The sequence below is a fragment of the Trachypithecus francoisi genome, unplaced genomic scaffold, assembly GCF_009764315.1.
Source record: "Trachypithecus francoisi isolate TF-2019V2 unplaced genomic scaffold, Tfra_2.0 Lachesis_group10, whole genome shotgun sequence".
NCBI classification, from domain to species: Eukaryota; Metazoa; Chordata; class Mammalia; order Primates; family Cercopithecidae; genus Trachypithecus; species Trachypithecus francoisi.
Window position 1 is genome coordinate 60543261 of NW_022681455.1, and position 15102 is coordinate 60558362.

Genomic DNA, 15102 nt, shown 5'->3' on the forward strand with positions numbered 1-15102 from the left:
TCATGAAAAAATATTAAATGTGGGCCAGGTGCGGCGGCTCACATCTGTAATCCCAGCACTTCATGATGCCGAGGTGGGCGGAACACAAGGCGAAGAGATTGAGACCATCCTGGCTAACATGGTGAAACCCCGTCTCTACTAAAAATACAAAATTTAGCTGGGCGTGGCGACCACACCTGTAGTCCCAGCTACTCAGGAGGCTGAGGCAGGAAAATCGCTTGAACTTGGGAGGTGAGGTTGCAGTGAGCCGAGATTACATCAATGCACTCCAGCCTGGCGACAGAGCGAGACTCCGTCTCACATAAATAAATAAATAAATGTGCACATGTGAAAGCAATGATCTTTTTTAATTTTACTTTTTATTGTGAAAATTTAAAAACATACATAAAAGCAGAGCGAGAACAGTATCATAAGCCCTCTTGTACTCACCTCCTAGCATTCATAATTATTAGCATTTTGTCATTCTTCTTTCATCTAGTCTCCATCCGTTATTTTTAATCTTAATTATTTTTTCTGGAATTTTTAAAATAAAATTCTAGATAACAGACAGTTTACCTATATGAATGTCCACATGAATTTCTAAAAAACAAGGGTTTTATAGAAAACAGCCCAATATAGTTATCACACTAAACAAAAATTTCTAAAGGCCTTAAATATTTAGTCTATTCAATTTTCTCCAATTGCTTTAAAATGTCTTTACGTTTCAGTTATTAGTTTGTTCAGTTGTTTACTAGCTTGTTCAATGCAGAATCCAAAGAAAATCTACACATTGCATTTGTTTCATGTGTTTTTTAAGTCTCTTTTAATCAATAATATTTCGCCTTCCTTTTCTAGTTTTTCTTTTTTTTTTTTTATGTCATTAATCTATTGAAGAAACTGGGTCATTTCACTTTCAGAAATTTCCACCTTCTGGATTTCCGTGATGGCATATGCATAGTGAAGGGCACAACAATCTTAAGACCTTTTCTGAAAATAATCAGAAACATCTTCTTAAAGCAGTACACAAAACTTTGTATCATAGGCTTTTCTTTAAATATGTGTCAAAAGTATTGGTTGGGCGTGGTGGCTCAGGCATGTAATCCCAGCACTTTAGGAGGCTGAGGCTGGCGGGCGGGTCACCAGAGGTTAAGAGTTCAAGACCAGCCCGGCTAACATGGTGAAACCACGTCCCTACTAATAATACAAAAATGAGCCCAGCGTGCATGGTGGCACGTGCCTGTAATCCCAGCTATCCGGAGGTGGAGGTTGCAGTGAGCCAAGATCGTGCCACTGCACTCCAGCCTGGGGACAGAGTCAAACTGTGTTTATAAATAAATAAATAAAGTATAATCAGGAAGGACTCTTTTGACTGGCCTCACATACATGATTGTGTCAGCTTCCAGAGATCACCTGAAGCAAGTTCCTGGGTATAAGCTTTCTGCTACATCCTCCTCTCAACCTCTACACATTGCTATGCTCCAGAGATCCATCTCTGCTCCTTTTATCCCTCTGTCTACATTTACTCCTTAGGTAATCTAATCTAGTCCTGTGGCTTTAAGTATCATCTAGTGTATGCTGATTGCTTGAAAAATTCATAACGTCAGCTATACCATCACTCCTGAATTCTAAGCTTTTATATCCAACTATTCATTTTAAAGTCTCACTTGGATATCTCACAGATATTTCCAACATAACATTTATGAAATGCCTACCATGAAATCATTGTACCCCTGCACCCTAATCTGCTCCCACACCAATCCTCTCCAAATCCAGCAAATAATATCATCTTTCATCCTGTTACTTAGATGCCAAATCTTGAACTTCTTAACTTCTTTCTCTTTAGTCCTGCATCTAATCCATTAGTATACCTTGTCAGTTCTACTTACAAAAGATAGTCTGGCTGTGTTTAAATCTCCCTCAATCCTATTATTACCACTCTGGTCCATGCAACACCATTTTTCTCAGCCTCCTGGATTTCTGCAATGGAGTATCTGTAATCTTCACTTTTATAGGTATTCGACCATAATTGTTCACTCTTGTTTGGCTAAAATTCATTTTCCTTAAAGTAGTTTGAGCAATGTGTAAGACAAATCAAAGAATAGAAAACAAAGACGTAGTAGAGTGGATTAACAAAGCTGAAAATGATTAAAAATGATAACAAAATAGACAAACCTTTGGTAAAATTAATCAAGCAAAATTGTAGAAGGTAGAACCTTAGAAAAATGAGGAAAAAATGTTGATATAGCTATAAATAAATACAAAGGACCTGAAAAAGAGAATAATAAAAATAAAAAGTTTGTATTACTAAATAGGAAAATGTAGACATTATGAACAATTTTCTAGGAAACTATAACAGCTAATTAGACTCAAGAGAAAACAGAAAACATGAATAGGTTTATTGAAAATCATACAGTGGGATACTACTTCACACCTAATGAGATATAAATAATCAAAGAGTCAGTTAATAACAAGTGTTGGAGAGGAATTGAAGAAATTAGAACCTTTATACATTACTGTTTAGGAATGTAAAATGGTACAGCTGCTTTGGAAGACAGTTCAGCAATTCTTAAAATTGTTAAACATAGGCCAGGCATGGTGGCTCATGTCTATATTCCCAGCACTTTGGGAGGCTGAGGCAGGTGGAGAGCTTGATGCCAGGAGTTCCAGGTGGCCAGACCAGCGTGGCCAACATGGCAATACCCCGTCTCTACTAAAAATACAAAAATTATACGGGCATGGTGATGCACACCTGTAATCCCAGCTACTTGGGGGGCTGAGGCACGAGAATTGCTTGAACCCAGGAGGCAGAGTTTGCAGTGACCCGAGATTGCACCACTACACTCCAGCTTGGGTGACAGAGTGAGACTCTGTCTCCAAAAAAAAAAAAAAAAGAATTGCTAGACACAAAGTTGTCACAGGACCAAGAAATTTCATTTCTAAGTATAACCACAAGAGAAGTGAAAGTGTATGTCCACATAGAAGCTTGTATATGAATGTTTATGTCGCATTATTCATAAAGGCCAAAAAGTAGGAACAACTCAAATGTCCATCAATGTCAATGGATCAAAATTGTGATATACCCATACAATAAAATATTATTGGTAATAAAAAGAAGTGAAGTACTGATGCTTGCTATAACATGAACAAACCCTGAATACATTTTAAAGCTAAGTAGTCAGTCACAAGAGACCATGTTATGTGATTCCATTTGTAAGAAATGTCCAGAATAGACAAATCCAGAGACAATTAATGACATATTAGTGGTTGCCTAGGGCTGGTGAGGGAATAAAGCAGGGGTGGTAATGACCAAAAGGCATGGAATTTTTTTTGGCAGTATGAAAATGATCTAAAATTGACTGTGGTGATGCTTGTACAATTCCGTGCTAAATGCACTAAATATACTAAAAAAGTACTAAAAAATCATTGAATGGTACACTTTAAATGGGCAAACTATATGGTATGTGAATTATATCTCAATAACAACTGTACCAAAAAAATCAGATGTCACTTTTTGCTTTTAATACTCCCATAGCTTCTCATTTCATTTATAGTAGATTCTAAACATCTTGCCTTGTTCTTGCCAATCTCTCATCTTCCTGTCTTGCACCCTATACTCCAGTCAGATTAGTCTTCTTTCTGCTTCTAGAACCTCCCAAATGTGTTACTAGTATAGTATCTTGGAATTAGCCTTTTCTTCTTCTAGAATGTTCTTACTTATATGACTTTCCTGGTTGTCTGCTATCACATAATTTCACCTTTTCAACTCCCAACCCCTCCTTTAGTTTGATGAAATCCTCTTTTCTGGCCCTCCCTTCCAATCTTTCCAATATGTCTTCTGAATTCCAATTTGTGATCAACCAAGTTTTCTACATATTTCTATTGGTGAGACTTCCTGAAAAAAATGTCCTTGTGGAGCCTGGACCCTCCAAGCAAATTTTACATTTTCTTGAGGCTCTCTCTCTCTCTGTGTAGACATTAAGTTGCACACAATATTTTACCACCTTTTTCTTCTGTCATAGTTGGAATTTAAACACAAATTATAAAAAAGTTATTGGCTTTTAGTGAAGCAATTTGAAAGACTTATGAGTGGGCACCTAGCTCAGGAATGCTAGCATGGTCCCTTTTGAGAAAAGGCATGGCTCTCTTCAGCCCCATAAGAAGCAGGTCCCCTAACCCTCATTCCAAAGGCAACCTTGCCTAGTGGACATGCATTCTGTTGTTGCTCCAATTTACTCTGTTTCCAGTTGAAGATGCTTCTCCACTTTTGGACTGGTTGATGTAGCATCTTGGGAAACCACAAATTGCAGGGAACACTTAACCTTTAGTCTTCTGCCTGGAGTAGGGAGAGCTGTAACATTTGCTGTGCTTTTAAACTAAAGACCCTTTCTTTTGCTTCTCTACTTTCTGGGCCTAGGAGCATGCAACATAAACTTGCTTTCAATCATATCTTGTGATTCTGATTCTGAATGTGCTCAGAGTACAAACAATTGCTCTAGCAACTGGGAAACCAGTCTTTAATCAGATAAAAGTTGTATTTCACTATCCCTTATCAGGTGCCCTTTGCCTCTTTGTTGTAACTGAAGTCTGGTAGATTCATTTTGAGGAAATTTTTGTGCGTGGTTTGAGGTGGGGGTCCAAACTCCATTCTTTCGTAGGTGGCTGATTAGTGGTTCCCAGTACCATGTGTTGAAAAGACTATTCTTTTCCCATTGTATTCTTGGCACTCGTGTCAAAAGTCTTTTGAAAATAGACACATGGTTTTATTTCTAAACTTTCAATTCTATTCCATTGAAGTATATGTCTATCTTTATGCCAGTACCACACTGTCTTGATTAGTTACTTCATTATAAGTGTTGAAATCAGGAAGTGTGTGTCCTTCACCTTTCCACTTCTTTTTCAATATTTTGGCTATTCTGGGTTGTTTCTTTATATGTATAGCTTTTCTTTTTGTGTACATATAAAAAATGCACATTTTTTTCCTGTTATGCTACTTAAATGTTTTACATTTTTGTTGGAATTTTTTTCCCTACTGTACTCTACTGATGATTGTTGTTTATGGGAAAGTCATCATTTTTTTTCACTGATTTTTAAATAGTACCAAGGCAACTTTTTACTGCTAGCAGTTGTCTCATTGATTCTCTTTGTCAGGCAGTTTTTATTATATGCAAATAATGATCTTTTGTGTCCTTTCCTTTTCTATAGCTACTATTTCTATTTTTGCCTTTTAGTATTGGCTAATATTGAATAATGGTGGTGATAGTGGCAGCCTTATGTAACCTGGCTTGAATGGGGATGCCTCTATCTTTTCACCATTAAGTGTGAGGGATACATCATTGAACTGCATCTTTAAAGGATGCAGGAACAATTCAGATAAAATGAGAGGAGGTATTATGTGGCTTTTGGGGTCATTTGGGAGGGCATTCCTGTCAGAAGGAGCAGCACGAGCAAAAATTTTAGGTTGAGGGACATTGTGTGGACGTGTGTAGAAAATAGGAAGTAATGAGGTATTGTTGTATCATAAGTTAAAAAGCAGGATATAGGGAGAGAAGAGACTGAAGAGTTGGCAAGGACCAATCCTAAAGGGCCTTGGTTACATTAAGAAGTTTGGATTTTAATTTTTCATGATGGAGTCTCGCTCTGTCGCCCAGGCTGGAGTGCAGTGGTGCGATGTCAGCTCACTGCAACCTCCGCCTGCTGGGTTCAATCAATTCTCCTGCCTCAGCCTCCCAAGTAGCTGGGATTACAGGCGTACACCACCACACTCAGCTAATTTTCATATTTTTAGTAGAGACAAGGTTTCCCCATGTTGGCCAGACTATTGACCTCAGGTGATCCATCTGCCTCAGCCTCCCAAAGTGATGGGATTACAGGCGTGAGCTACCACGCCCGGCCTGGAGTTTTCAATGTTACTGATACAATCTGATCTTCCAATAAGTCCTGTGTGCAGTTATAGCTGTTGCCAGTATTATTATGCTCGTTCTTTCTTCTACTAACCTTTCTGTGAATTGAGTATAAGATAAATAGTTCGTGTTTACATCTGGAAGCAAAAAGCAAAGATCATTAATGGACAAATGTGAACTGGGCGCTTGGCTGGTTCAAAATAACAGAATCAAAACATCATGCCTATGGCAAGCTTGTTGACTTTTTTAGGATCAGAAATCTTTGCTTTGTAAATGTGACAGTCTTATGATTCTTACATTTTCTTTTAATCTCCATTTTGTTTTACCTTAAATTTACTAAAACTTCTCTGAGAAGGTAAGTTTTCCTCAGCCCTTCTAAAGGATTTTCCAGCTAGTAGTCTCCTTATCAAGTTCTACTCTATTGAATTCCTTCGGGGTTGGATTTTGTTTATAACAATAATTTTATTCTTTCCAAACGCCCTTTTGAAATCTCACACTGAGATCCACCAGAAGAGTAAAGATAACATTAGGCTTATTTTTATAATTCATCCCAGACATCCCAAGTGAGAATTAAAAAAAAAAAAAACAAAACTCATTTCTATTTTCCTTTCTCAAAAACACATTACAAAAATATTGTAAAACAAAGTCTTGAGGGATTCATTAGTCAAGACATGGTGTGAAACTCTAGGAATCCAGTGGAATCAGGACAACCGAAACCTCCTTTGTAGAAGAGCATTTGGTATTGGGAGTACTTAAAGTATCAGAAGAGTAGAGAGAGGAAAGAACAGATCTTCACCGCATGCCTGTGACTTATTCTTCCATCCTGCACTAATCTTACAATGTGGGCTGCGGTTGGTCTAAGGCTTAAATCAACAAGTACTGTAAAGGTTTTAAAACAGTGCAGACCACACAGTAAGGTGCTCAGCAGGTACTGGCTGAATACTGTAATGGTCCTGCAGATAAAAGCCACAAACTGGCCGGGCGCGGTGGCTCAAGCCTGTAATCCTAGCACTTTGGGAGGCCGAGACCGGCGGATCGCGAGGTCAGGAGATCAAGACCATCCTGGCTAACATGGTGAAACCCCGTCTCTACTAAAAACTACAAAAAACTAGCCGGGCGAGGTGGCGGCGCCTGTAGTCCCAGCTACCTGGGAGGCTGAGGCAGGAGAATGGCGTGAACCCGGGAGGCGGAGCTTGCAGTGAGCTGAGATCCGGCCACTGCACTCCAGCCTGGGTGACAGAGCGAGACTCCGTCTCAAAAAAAAAAAAAAAAAAAAAGCCACAAACCCTGTCCCTAAGGAGCTCCTTTTGGTTGGAGTGACTGACAAGCAACAATTACTTCACAGTGCTTATTAAGGGCTGAGATAGGGGTTAGCTCAAGTGTCTGTGGAAGCAGACCAGTGGGTCTCAAAACTTTTTGTCTCTGGACCTCTACACAATATTTGTTACTACAAATAATGTATTTATGAAAAGTATATTTTCCAAATTAATAAAAAGAGTGATACTTAAAATTTTTGCAAATTTCCTCAATGTCTGGCTTAATAGAAGATGGCTGGATTCTCTTATCTGTTTCTGCATTGAATCAGCTGCTCTATGCTGTTTTGGTTGAAGGATGGGAAGAAAATTTGGCCTTAGACAGATGCTCCTGGCAAAGAAATGGAGGCTCTTTTGAAAGGTCTTGGCGACCCCTCAGGGAAACCTAAGACCATATTCTGAAGACTGCTTACTGGATACCAAGAATGTTTCTTGGAGGTAGCAGTTTGAGTCCTGAGGTAGACCAGCCATGCAGGGTGAGGGTAACGGAAGTAGTTAATGGCAAGGCTGCTGTCCCGAGCCAGTACAAATATTTGGGCAGAGGTCTCATCTACTCTATCCTACTCTACCATTCTTGAACTCACAGTCAATTAATAAAAAGTACCTGGGGTTGGGGAGCTGAGCATGAATACTGTATTAACTGTGAAGCCTTAGTGCTTATTACGGTCGAGAAAAAGCCCTCCTCTGATTCGCCCCTCCCGGCGGCCCGGAGGTGTGAGCTAGAATCCCGCAGGCGGTGCCGCGTCCTCGGAAGACAGGGAGGGGTGCGGCAGCGCTGGGGAGTGCAGCAGCCCGGGGCCCCACGGAGGCGCGGCGCTCGAGGCCCCACAGCGCGCAGGCGCGGCAGCGACGCAGGCCGCGGCCCCCGGAACGGTAAACAGTGGGGTCACGTGACCCGGCCCCTCTCCAGCTCCCGCGCCGCCGCCGCACGCCGATGGCTGCGGGGTCTCGCGCCGTCGCACAGTCCCCACGCGGCAAGCGACCTTCGGGCTCAGGGCGGCGGCGGCTGCTGCAACGAGGATTAGGAGGGCGGCGCGGAAGCCAGGAATAGTGTCGTCAGCAGCAGCTATTCGGTCCCAGGAGGAAAAGAGGCTGTGGCAGCGACGCCGACGTCCTGCGCGTACCCCCTCTCCGCGGCACCCACCGGGCCCCCTCCTCCTCCTCTTCGGCGGCGGCAGCGTCCACCATCTTCCTCTTGCTGCCAGTGGTAGCGCTCGTCTGGCGGAGCTGGGTGAGTTGCGGCTGTGGCCGCGGCCAGGGAGACGGGCAATCCTCCCCTCCCCCATCCCCTTCCACACGCACAGCGCCTCCGCGGGCCTCTCCGCCCCTCCCGCGGCGGACTCTCCGCGCTTTTCTCCCGCGCAGCCGAGAGATCGCCTCTTGGGCCTCTTGCGCAACGTTCTCGGCCTACCTGGGCCGCGCCTCTGCCGCCTGTGGACCATTTGGACCGCGGGCTGGGGAGGGAGTCGCAGCGACGCCGTCGCCAGGCGGAGGGTCGGGACCGCGGCCTCTCTCCCGGCCACTGGTACCCAGCCGTCTGCCGCGAGTGCGCCCCGCTGCCGCCGAGGCACGGGCGCGCAGGCCCAAGGCACGGCGGGCGCTGCCTGGAAGGCCCGGCTCGAAGGCCCCGGGATCCGGCTTAGGGCCTCTTCCCTCTCAGGGAGCCCCAGCGTGGAGCTTTGGGCCTTGGTTTCGGGAAACTGGGACTGGCCCTGGCTGCTAGGCTGCTCCCTGCCGCTGCTTTTTGGAGATGAGAGTTGCTGTTCCATTTATCCGCCAGTTAACGCGCGCTTTTGTGCCCGGGACCCAAACTGTCGACTCCTTTTGCTTAGTTTGAAATGAGAAGCCTAGACCCTTGTCTTCCGATAATACATGTAATTTAGTGAACCACTTGTCGATACGTACGTGTTAATGGTGCTAAATAACTGATCACCTGACACGGGGGGCGGGGGCGGTGCGGAGAGTAGAAAGAGAGAGAATGTTGATATCGCGCAGAGTCCTGTGTCCCTCCGTTCCCTCAGGCTGTGTTGCCGGGTCAGGTGACCTTTTTCCGTCTTTTGGCTCTTAAATGCCAATTCCTAGAGACTTTAGATTGGGGTGGTTATTAGTGCTTTCCAGTAGTCACACGGAGAATATGTTCATGGATTAGTGTTAAGTGGCAACACTGCTTTAATATTCTAGTCCTAATCTGCATTACATGTAGAGGTATTTAATTTAAAAAGAACAATTATTGAGCCTTCTCTAAATACTAACTTTACTATCTTAAGTTAAATTTAAAAACCAGTACAGTAAACTCCAAAGGGAGTACTTATACAGTACATTGTTGTATTTAATTACTATTTTGGGGTGGAACTTGTCTTACCTTTGTCAGAATGATTGCTTAGGATCTAACAAACTACGCCTCAATTATTCATTTTTTGATTCCTGAATGAAATGTTTGGAACTGTGAAAATATTTGTAGACAAAGATGTATGTTTGTGATAGAGCGACATGTTGAGTCAAAGAACCAGAAACTTTTCTATTGTAGTATACTTATGTTTTTGAATTTATAACTCCTTTCCACAGCACAAAAGGTGTTGTGTAAAGATTATTGTTAAATAGTAATTTTTAACTTTATCACTTAGACCTTTTCCCCCTATTTTTTCTCTTCATTCATCTGTTTACTGGTTATATATTACCATAATGATTCTTTACTTCATTATCATCATTGTCATTCTCACTATTACTATTATTTCGCAATACATACTTCATTTTCTGGTGATAGTAGCAGAGTTTAGTGGCAGAGACTTTTAGGAGTAATGATTGCTGTGATTGAGCCACACAATCAGTCCTGAAATCGGCTACTTTTATTTAAAAAGATTGCAACTTTAGCTTTTAAGCTTTTTCAGATAGCTCATTTGTCAAAATGATAAAAATGAGCCAGTGATGGCACCAAAGTTTGCCTCTTATTTACATTCTTTATAGGTTCATTTATTGAAGAATAGAAAAATGTAGTTTATTTTACTGCTTTTGCATACACCTGAATTAGTTATGTATTCTCTCTTGTTGGGATATACCTCGGATAACTTTATCATGTTGATCTTACGGTATACTTATATGTTGCATAATCAGAAAAGTCACCTATGAGAAGTGTTCTATGTAAATGTAGGTAAAAAATTGGTTTGATCACATGCACATTTCAAGATAGAAAAATCGAAAGGAATTTGTCTTTAATCATTTCAAACCATGTTATTAAAATTTAAATATTATTGAGTATTGGAATCCACTAGGAAAGGTTGACAGTCTTTGACTTTCACTTATGTAATGTATTACTTATAAAAGTTGGGAGGCAGCAAGTGAGAACTTAGAGTATTGCAAAATCAAGAGCTTAGATTTTTTTCATAGTATGAGGCCTATTTGGAAAAACTGGTAAATAAAAATAATACATACAATTCTGTGTTTCAGTTACTAAAATAGATGATGTTTGTCTTCCTTAACATGGTGGGATGGTGTTTGCTTTTTTGATATATTTTACTTTCTTAAGATCCATTTAAATTTCTCATAAAATCCTTTTTACATATGTTTTTTCTGGAGATAACTTTTCTGTTTTTTAATAAGATTATGAGATTTTTTTGGTCAACGTTTAGGTTTGTGTATTACCAATAACTATTTCACCACACAGTGTCAAGGAGTTCAGGATTCTTGGGGTGCTGATTTCTAACAGTTTTTATTCATCTGCATTTCAAGAATTCTTTCTGACAAGTGCCTGCTGGATTTTTTTCTTTTCTGGAAAAGTACGTCTTGGACTATGTTTCTCTTATTTCTTCTTGGAGCACCCTCTCAGAATTCTGGAGTATCTTTTCAGAAGGATAGACACTTTTTCTTTTTCTTTTTTTTTTTTTGAGACGGAGTCTTGCTCTGCCACCCAGGCTGGAGTGCAGTGGCCTGATCTCAGCTCACTGCAAGCTCCGCCTCCCGGGTTTACGCCATTCTCCTGCCTCAGCCTCCCGAGTAGCTGGGACTACAGGCGCCCGCCTCGTCGCCCGGCTAGTTTTTTGTATTTTTAAGTAGAGACAGGGTTTCACCGTATTAGCCAGGATGGTCTCGATCTCCTGACCTTGTGATCCGCCCGTCTCAGCCTCCCAAAGTGCTGGGATTACAGGCTTGAGCCACCGCGCCCGGCGACACTTTTTCAACTATAAAAATTACTTGGCAAACTGTTAGACATTTATGATACTGTTGCATTTTTGAGAACACAGTCAAAAAATATTCTTTGATTGTTGCCCTTTGATTACACAGGGAAAGATATTGAGAGTATTGATGTGATTAAACATACATGAGATCCTGAGACTGTTCTCAGTAAAGATATAGCCTGGGAAACAATATTCATGGACATCCGATGTTAATCAGTGTATTAGAGTTAAAGGGGAAAATATAAAGAGTTTTAAAAGGCATTGTATGAGGCGTTGCTTTATGTGTGGACTTGACAAGTACTGTCCTGCGTAATGTGTTTAATTTAGACCATTTTTAATGGTATCTTAAAATTTTATGACTATTATACAATGAAGAGTGGATATAGAGAAATAGTTGAGTAAAAATTTTAAGATATTTCCAGAAGTTTTAACCTGTTGGCATAATCTAACTTTATTAGACAGTTTTGAAGAGCATGGTAGATTATACAGAAAGGCTGAACTTTAATATTTTAATTCACTTGTAATTTGTGTGAGCTGGGCACATGAAAACATGAAGTTTTAGACTGAAAATAAATGGAAAAGTTTGTAGCTGATAAATTGCTTTTCCTCTAATGATGTTCATATGCATTGAGGCTAACTTTTTTTTTTTTTAAGTGTAAAGGATGGCTAAGTGCATATTCCTGCTTAATTTTGGAAGAAGGATGAGTCACTTTTGTTTCTAGCATTTTTAAATATTTCATTAATGATACATTAAAAGCATAAAATTTAATGTGTAGAGTGCATTATAGAGTGTAAAGTGTAGGTTCAGGAATCACACTGAATGGGTTCAAATGTGGGAATATTGGGTATGTGACCTTGGGCAAATTATGTAATTATCTGGGTCTCAGTTTGCTCTAAAGAGAAAGGACTAATAATTGCGCGTACCTTACAGGGTCGCTGTGAGGAACTAATGAGATAATGCATACGATACACAGGGCCTGGCGTATAATGTGTGCCAGGTACATATTAGCTTGGGCTGTTACTACCTAGGCCATAGTTTTGATGATGAGCTAGGTCCACTACTTTGGTGGTTTATTCAAATTCCTAATGCTTAATAATATCAGTTACGATATAATGCCAATAGAATTGTAAACTTTGAAGTTAACTCTTGTTACTGTTGGCTACTGTAATTCTGCGTTTGCCAGTTTCAACATCTTCTAATCCTTTCCCAGGGCCTTAGGTCTGCTTTGGTCTAAGTTGTCTTTGTGCAGCAGACACCTTGATATCTTCTTTTTACCAGATCCATTTAGAAAAGAAGTTATGATCCTTGCTTTCTTTAATGATGTCTTGCCAATAGATTCTAATTAACGAAACTGAACCAGAATTTGAAGTGGGGGTATAGAGTAGATGACTAGGTTGAATTGCTTTATAGAATGGTACTTTGTAGTATTGTGTCATAGCACATGATCTAACCACTTACTAATTTTTGACTGTCCTCGAAGGATAACCTATGATTCATCTTCAGTGTTGTTATACCATAGTGGTTAAGAACTGACCTTGGTGTAATGCAGAGTGGATTTGAGTCCTGGCTCTGTCACTTATTTATTTGGTAATATTGGGTGTAACTTTGCTATGTAGCCCCTCTCTTGTAAATTGGGAATGATAGTACCTGCATAATGGTTTGGTTCTGAGGATTAAATGGCATGATGCATTTAATTTGTTTAGCACAATGCCTTGCACACAGTAAACATCCAGTGAATTTAACCTTATAAACACATAGGGTAGTCATAAGCGCATTGACTCTTAAATGAAATTTTCTGGGTTCAGATTTTAGCTCTGTTTTTCCTGTAGGAGATAGCTTAAACAAATAAAGACAAATGACTTTTAGCTCCGTCACCTACTGTGGCAAATCATTTAATCTCTTTGATCCTAATTTCATTTTATTTCATTTTTTATATTATCAGGATAATAATATAAGGTTGTTTTGAGGATTAAATGAATTAATAAATGTAGAGCAGAATTTCTTAAACTTGGCACTGTTGACATTTTTGGCTGGATAATTTTGTGTGTGTGTTGGGGGGGCTGTCCTAGTGCATTATAGTATGTTTACTAGATGCAGATAGCACCCTTTCCAGTTGTGATGACCAAAAATGTCTCTAGACATGGCAGATATTCTTTGCATGGGCATACTCACCTCTGATTGAGAATTATAGATATAAAGCATGTAGAACAATGCCTGTCTTGAAGTTTGAGCACAATAAGTTTTGTTTTATCATTATTAGTAGTAGTTTTGTTCTTCTGCTACTGCCTATTAGGAATTTGTTTTTAGTAAGCACGCCTGATAAAATTGCTTAATTTAAATGATGGTATTAGGGGCTGAAGGCGTCAAGTGTGCTCTGCTTTTAAGACCATTGTGCTTCTAGGACTTTGTCTGGATTGCTCTTCAGCATTTATGCATTGATAACTACCTCACTTCAGATTTTGGTTCAAGTGTTACGCTGTGAGGCTTTCACTTACTCTGATAAACCAATCCCCCATCACCACCACCATTACTATTGCTCTGTATAACTTTTCGTCAGAGATATTAGTCTCCTGATATATTTGTGCTCCCCTCACACCACCCCCCTACACACACACCCACAGACACAAATGTAGACTATGTGAGAGTGTACTTCATCGTAGTACATAACCTCTTTGGCCTTTGATAGCCTTAGTGATTTATTGTTAGGCATGTATGTGTGTGTGTGTGTTTTAGGAAATAATAGAATTCATAGGTTTACTTTGAAGGTGTTTTTAAAAAGCTGGGATAGAGAATTTTAATTTGCTCTTAAAGTGAGTTTTCGTAAAGTGTAATTTTTTTTTTTCGAGATGGAATTTTGTTTTTGTCGTCCAATCTGGAGTGCAGTGGTGCGATCTTGGCTACTGCAACCTCTGCCTCTCAGGTTCAAGCTGTTCTCCCGCCTCAGCCTCCACCACACTCAGCTAATTTTTTTTGTCTTTAGTAGAGACGGGTTTTCGCCATATTGGTCAGGCTGGTCTCGAACTCCTAACCTCAGGTGAGCTGCCCGCCTCATCCTCCCAGAGTGCTGGGATTACAGGTGTGAGCCACGGCGCCTGGCCTAAAGTGAAATTTTTTTGCTGTTGACACTTTCTAAATCTCATCTTTTTGCATTCTATTAATACTTGAAACACTTATAAAATAATTAGGCTGTTTTGTTAGTATAAGCTAAACCTGGCTTCAGTGTAATTCTCTGAGAATTACAGATGAAACATATTTTAAAGCAGGAAATATCTTTGGACTCAGATTAAATTTTATTTGGCAAATTAGTACTAATTATTTTCAGTTGTATTCTGAGTCTTTATAAATAGTCCATTAGGACCAAACTCAGCCATTTGTAATTAAGACATGGTGTTCCATTTGCCTGGAATATCCTCTGGATCTTTAGGATCCAGCTTACATATCACCTGCCTAGCCTTTGTTAGCTTCCTGAGTTTTACCTTCGTCTGTGATATTATTTGCAGCCCTTCAATACGGCACTTAGCATTTTGTTGCGGTGTTTATATGTGTTGTGTTTGTTTATATATGTTTATGTCGTTTTGAATTGTGAATTCTTCGACTTTTTGACGGGTTCGTTTCACTAGACTTAAAATACTTTGTATTAGATGCTTAATGTATGAGTAAATGAATAATTTTGAATTACGCAGATTATTCACTTATATACTTAGCTGCATATATTCTGTTGTCTGTAAACATGAGTT

The 15102-nt window shown here is 40.2% G+C and overlaps 1 protein-coding gene across 4 annotated transcripts in view; it reads left to right on the top strand.

The window, feature by feature from the left end:
* Positions 1 to 8056: 8056 nt before the first annotated feature.
* PHF3 (PHD finger protein 3) overlaps positions 8057 to 15102 on the top strand; it is an 81794-nt gene continuing 74748 nt past the window's right edge. For 2 of the 4 annotated variants that reach the window (XM_033217551.1, XM_033217552.1), the window contains exon 1: positions 8058 to 8423. The gene's annotated coding sequence lies outside the window, so the exon portion shown is untranslated. Of the gene's footprint in view, positions 8424 to 15102 lie in introns of all 4 variants that reach the window. The other 2 variants (XM_033217550.1, XM_033217553.1) reach the window with 2 other exon arrangements.